The sequence below is a fragment of the Octopus bimaculoides genome, chromosome 25, assembly GCF_046866305.1.
Source record: "Octopus bimaculoides isolate indiv1 chromosome 25, ASM4686630v1, whole genome shotgun sequence".
In the NCBI taxonomy this organism is placed as follows: domain Eukaryota; kingdom Metazoa; phylum Mollusca; class Cephalopoda; order Octopoda; family Octopodidae; genus Octopus; species Octopus bimaculoides.
Window position 1 is genome coordinate 20468058 of NC_142952.1, and position 6578 is coordinate 20474635.

General features: G+C 38.7%; 1 non-coding gene across 1 annotated transcript; it reads right to left on the reverse strand.

The window, feature by feature from the left end:
* Window positions 1-3012: 3012 nt before the first annotated feature.
* Window positions 3013-3085, reverse strand: Trnaf-gaa (transfer RNA phenylalanine (anticodon GAA)). The gene has a single exon. It is a non-coding gene; the product is annotated as a tRNA-Phe (tRNA).
* Between the last annotated feature and the right edge of the window lie 3493 nt (window positions 3086-6578).

A 6578-nucleotide genomic window follows, 5' to 3' on the forward strand; every position in this document is an offset into this window, starting at 1 on the left:
ACAAAATGGGACAAGAACGCAAAACATCCAGACAGTTAGGTTATACATACATATATCCCTATATATATAAAAGCCGAGACGTGTGTGTGTGTGTGTGTGTGTGTGTGTGTGTGTGTGTGTGTGTGTACGTGAATATAATTTATGCACGTCCACAAATTAGCACGCATGTCGCTCCAATTTTAGGAGGACATTCGTCATGACCCTATCTGCATTTTAGTCAACTTTTTCTCTCAGAGGCACCTGCGTATAACTGTAAAAATCGATAAACTTTTACCAAATTTGAAGTTTGTTGACATGGCGAAGTCAAATCTGTGCGTACGCGCGTGAAGGAGAAAGAGAGAGAGAGAGAGAGAGAGAGAGAGAGAGAAAGAAAGAAAGAAATAGTGTGTTTGTGACAAGGGGGAGATACAGAATGTTTGCTAGCGTCTAACGAAAAAAAAGTCAACAAAAAGTGGGAAAGGGAGACAGAAAGCAAAGAAAATGTTTCTAACTAAGACAGATTTTGTCTGCCAGCGTCTAACAAAAGAAAAATGATCGAAAAAGTGGAAGAGGGAGACAAAGCGTATTACGAAAAATGTAGGTAAGGAAGACAGAGTAAGTGTAAAATGTAAAATGCATTTTTTTCTTAAACATGAGATATAGTTTAAAATATAAGATGTTTTTGGAAGACACAGATTATATATACTTTCTCACACAACAATTAAAATATATCTATTTTAAATCATTTATTTATTTTAAACCGTTCATCTTTCTCCCCCCCCCCTCTCACTCTCACACACACGCGCATATACTACTTTGGGAGCGAAAGAGTTTTGTTTATATTTCACAACAACTATGAAACAAAAAGGTATGTAATAATTTGTCAGTCACCCCCCCACCCAACCCGTTTTTCGAACCACAAAAAGGGTTTGGTAATTTTTCACATTAACACCCGCACGATTTCCACTAGGGTGTTACAGTTAGGGTTTTAGGGTTAGGGTTAGTGTTAGGGGTAGAATTAGGATTAGGGTTGGTGTTAGGGTTACGGTTTTAGGGTTAGGGTTAGGGTTAGAGTTAACCTAGAAGGGACAGGCCCCTTATTTTTTGGTTAAGGCTGTTGGTAAGTTTTCCTAAGTTACTCCAATCCAGGTCCCCAATGCAAACCTTCAGATCAACCTTCTCCTACGCAGATCTCTAATGCAACATTTAAAAAGCAGTCAATGAATGGAAATAACCAATAAACTGATTCCTTGTGGGATTTCCCAATCAAATTGCCAGCAAACCATTTTCAGCCAAACCAATTTCAACGGATTTCGGTCAAATCTGATGTCGATGTTATTTATTTTGGTTTGAAATAAAGCACTTGATCACTTAATAATCCTAGCTTAATCCCGGGTAGCGCCGGGCTATACTGCTGGTATATATATATATATATATATATATATATATATATATATATATATATATGTGTGTGTGTGTGTGTGTGTGTGTGTGTGTGTGTGTGTGTGTGTGTGTGTGTAAACAACAGACAGATGTATCAGTTTAACGCTCGGGAAGTGAGAAAGTATTTTATGTTTCGAGCCTATGCTTTTCGACAGAAAGGAACTCAAAAATAAACAGGGAGAGAAAATAGAAAATAGGAAAAGGTTTAGTGGCTAACGATCTATCATGGGATATATATATATATACGGCGGGCTCCTTTCAGTTTCCGTCTATCAAATTCATTCACACGGCTTTTGTCGGCCCGCGGCTAAAGTAAAAACACTTGTCCAGGGTCCCACGAAGTGGGACTGAACCGGGAACCATTTGGTTGGGAAGCAGGCTTCTTACCACACAGCTACACCTGAGAGAAACAGGAGATGGAAGATACGAGAAAGTTTATTGATCACTGCTGTTGTTTCGCTCCCTCAGGGGTGGGATACTAAACAGCTGGTTTAGGTGTATCTGTCAGTTTAGATATGTCTCCTCAGGTGATTCCAAGACACACAAGCATGGCCCATGTTACTGACTCATACTCTTTCGAAAGGAGTCACAACTGCAGTTTAAACCTACCATGGTGCAACAGATAACAACACAGGTCAAGTAAAGAAAAAGAAATAAAAATGGCTTTTTACTTTGGTCTGGCAGATCTTTTGTAGGATTGGATCTATTTTGGGAAGCGAAGAACAAGCCTTAGAAGAGAGTTTACAACTGATTTTTTAAAAATCCTTTACTTGTGTCAGTATTGGACAACGGCCATGCAGGAGTAACGCCTTGAAGGGCTTACTCAAACAAATCGGCCTCAGTACTTAATTTTGAAAATTGGTACTTATTCTGAACATCACTTTTGTCAAACCACTAAATTACGGAGCCGCAAACAAGCCAACACCAGTTGTCAAGCGGTGGGAGAGGGACAAGCAAGTACATACACACACATACACTCACTCGCGCGCGCACAAACGCGCACGCACACAGACACACACACACGCATGCGATGGGCATCAGTTTCCGTCTATCAAATTCAATCACAATGCATTGGTCGTCTCAGAGCTATTGTAGAAGACACTTTCCCACGGTGCCACGCAGTGGGACTGAATTCGGAACCTCGTAGTTGCAACACAGCCATTCTTGCGCCTAAAGAAAAGTTCCAACTCTCGATTCTTAAAATGGATCTGAAAAAGAAACCAAATTAAATGACATTTTGAAAGTTGTAAAAGCGCTGAAATGGAACTGGTTGTGACGCATTCAAATAATGAATAAAAACAGGTGGCCAAAGATGTTGATAGACTGAAAAAGGGAGACTACAACTTACAACAATAAAAACAAAAACCACAACGAACAAGATTGAGGTTTGAAATAGATTTCACATAAATCTGAAGATGGGGAAACTCAAAACAGAAATGTAAGTAGTTATAAAAGGAAAACCTTTTTTCATGAGAAAACAGACGATTTAATTAAAGCATAAACTATAGACAGCTATACAATATGGTATTTACTCTCTCCATCCAGATGCAAAAAAAAAAAAAATTAAAAAACTTATTGCCAACCTCCGGATGCCGAAACCCGGGATCGAACCAGGGACCTTTAGATCTTCAGTCTAACGCTCTCCCAACTGAGCTATTTCGGCTGGCGGTCTCATTTTCGTGTATTAACCACTTTAACTAGAAACTGCTCTACTTCAACTACTGATTTATCAGTCAACTTGCTGTGACGCGCAGTAGTCAGGCGAGTAGCTGCTGTGACGTCACAGATCCTGCCTCGTTCACTACTGAGCTCGCCATGGTTGTAGCGATTAGTAGTGTTTATATAATTTCTACTATCAGACTATGAAAATGTAAATATTACCTCGCTCCAAGAACTTCAAAGAGATAATTAAGAGTATATTTATCCGTTGAAGAAAAAGGAAACAATAATCAATAAATACATAATATTTTCATAATTTCACATGTTCGAATGACAAATCCGAACTTGTTTATGAGAAGCTTTAGCGTCCATATGGTTTGGCTATGTAGTTAATGATGAAAGAATCAGAAATCCTCGAGTAGGAGTGAAGAATAGCGTGCATGTAAAAAAAAAATTGTTTTTAAAGACTTACGTTTAATTATTGCGAGATATCTACCACTCAGATAATTTTGTGTTAACATAGAATTAACGGACAATTAAAAAGCTACTTAAAGTAAATTATGCATTAGGGAAAAGAAAACGTGATTAATATTTCTATCACGTCGACAAGTTCTTGTATGTTGGTTGGTGCGGTAAGATAGATAGTTAAAGAAGTTTTTCCCAAAGTGTGTTCCGAGTAGTTTCAAGGTTTCGGAGGAAAATTCTGGTCTTCGAAATAAAGTATCTTAATAACATTCAATGGAAATTTATTTTATAAAAATATGACAGTTATTAGTTCCGAAAAAATAGAAGTGTGTTATCGCTATAAGAAAATTATGTACATTATATGAAAAAAAAAAAAAAAAAAAAATGCTTCGCGTAAAAATTTACTGGCAGTGTTCCCGAAAAGTGTGTGTCTGTTAGAAAAGATAGATGACTCGAAGGTAACACCCTTCCTCTTCGGACTGTTCTGCATATTTTTTTCATTTACTCATGGGTCGAAGAATTGACTTTAATCCGGTTGAATATGGTATCCATGTCCGTGAAATCTGTGCAAAAGACCTATGCTCGGTAAACCCGGGTCAAATAGGTGCTCCTGGCGACATTCTTGAGATGGATGAAACAGTCTTCTCAAGACGTAAATACAACCAAGGAAGTGCGCTTGCTACCCGAGAAGTGAGATTTTGGAGGAGTGTGTCACGAGACCAGACATGTTTTTCTTTATGCGGTGCCATGTCCGAATCGCGACACGAACCACAATTTTCAGCGAATTGTGGTGGCCTAATCTCACATTCCTGAAATTGATGGTTATAATTCTCGACATAGAACAGTGAACTACAGCGTTGAGTTTATTAGCTCGAAAGAGTATTTTTGTAAATTTTCGCAAGAAAAAAAAAAAAGAAAACTTACTGAGGATTTTTCTTTTTTATGTTGTTTACATGCCTATTCCAACATTTCACATTACTTTATTCTTAAAAACTTATTAAAACTTCAAAACTTTTTTTTATAAGTTTGTCGTCGTATTGTTGTTATAAACAACTCTTACGCACAATATATATATACATAAGATCATTTATATACATTGTGTAAAGAAATAGATGTTTACACGTGGCTGTATGGTAAGAAGTTGACTTCCCTAACACAGAGTTCCGGGTTCAGTCCCATTGCGTGGCACCTTGGGCAAAAGTCTACTACTATAACCCAGGACCGACCAAAGCCTTGTGAGTGAATTTGGTAGATGGAAACTGAAAGAAGCCCGTTGTTTATATATATATATATATATGTGTGTGTGTGTGTGTGTGTGCGTGTTTGCATGTGAGTGTGTGTATGCGTTTGTAGGGACCCCGCTTGGCCCTACCTGAGATTTGAAACCGAATCTACCCTTTTGTTGCTTGTCAAAAACAAGCGGGAAATCCTCTCCACACCAGATGATTAATGGGGAATCACTTGACCCCCAAGGACCTGTGCTGGCCAAGGAAAGGTCAGTCATTTGTTTAGGGTTTGATCTACATTATTGATCATAGTCTGATCAATTATTGATCAATGTTCTCTGTTATAACAGAGAGCATTTCCTATCACTTACTCTTTTATGCCAGTTAGACCAAGGAGCAACACTCTCTTTTGCGTCAGCCAGATCAAGGAGCAACATCCTCTTTTGCGTCAGCCATGACCAAGAGTAGCACTTTCCCTTCACCCTTCGACATACGAAAAGAAGCTTTCGGCCGCAAGAAAGACGATGCCACCGTTATTCTTTCTTCCTTTCTAGTCAGTACCGTGCATTCCTTACTATTTCACTCTCATACTGACAGACAGCAACTTCTATACTATCAACTACTAACCAACGAGCCAACCTTTTTGTCACCATCACTACAGTTACAACTGTCTCTTTAACTACCTCTCGGGCAAACGAATAAATATATGTATGTAGTGGCTTCATGCAGGTATAGCGTGGATTCAATCCTCGATCGCCAAATTTCACTTAACAGTTCAACAGCACTTTGTATGGAAAAAGTATAAACTCTGACACACTTCAAATGGTGTACTTGTAAACTCTGTTTAAAGTTTAAAATTTTGGAAAAAAAAATATAGAAATCCAATTGTTTTCATTGTATTATTGATCATAACTAAGGCGGTGAGCTGGCAGAATTGTTAGCACGCCGAACAAAATGCGAATTTGTCGAATTTGCCTTTCGTCCTTTTGGGGTCGATAAAATAAGTACCAGCTGAGCACTTGGGTCGATGTACTCGACTTACGCCCCTCCTCTAAAATTTCTGGCTCTGTGCCAAAATTTGAAGCTGTTAGTTATAACTGTATCTCAAAATTACTAATAACACTTTTTTTGAAAACTCAAACTTCCTTTATTTTCTACAGCCTTAGACTACATTTTTAATATACCTTTGACATTTCTACATACCACTTGCGCAGAACCGTTTCAAAAGCACTGCCCTCTAAATAATACTAATTTCTTCCACCAACGATGACGAAACGCTTTGTGCTGTACATTCGAATATTTAATTTTTTCAATATTCCTATCACTGGAGTTTCCCATGTATACACATATTTTAGCTTAAGAACTTTGATGTTAGTCATTGTTTCCCGTATTTCAGGAGCTGTTATCAGCCTTTCCCAGTGCTTCACCTCCGTCGTCGACACCCGCGACAACCCGTCGAGATACGATGAAGTCCAAACTCAGCTAACCGCTATTTCCGGAACAGTTGAGAGGAAAAGCCGCACACCTCTGATTGGGATCAATTATCGTTTGTCCGTCGTGGTCCAGTAAGAATCGGATCGTGGATTCATTACCACACCGTGTCTTTGCCATTCGGGCCCACTGATTGGTTTTCGTCCCTTCATATCTAAGAGCACGCACCTTAGCTCTGACAACGCAACTTTCATGTTTCGCGTCAAAGAAATTTTCGAGTGCCAATCACGTCGGTCATAATGCCTTTTCTAAAAGCCTCACCTAACATCCTGACTAGCTCTGCCTCTACTCTGTTTCTTTCTACAGTTAGTCCTT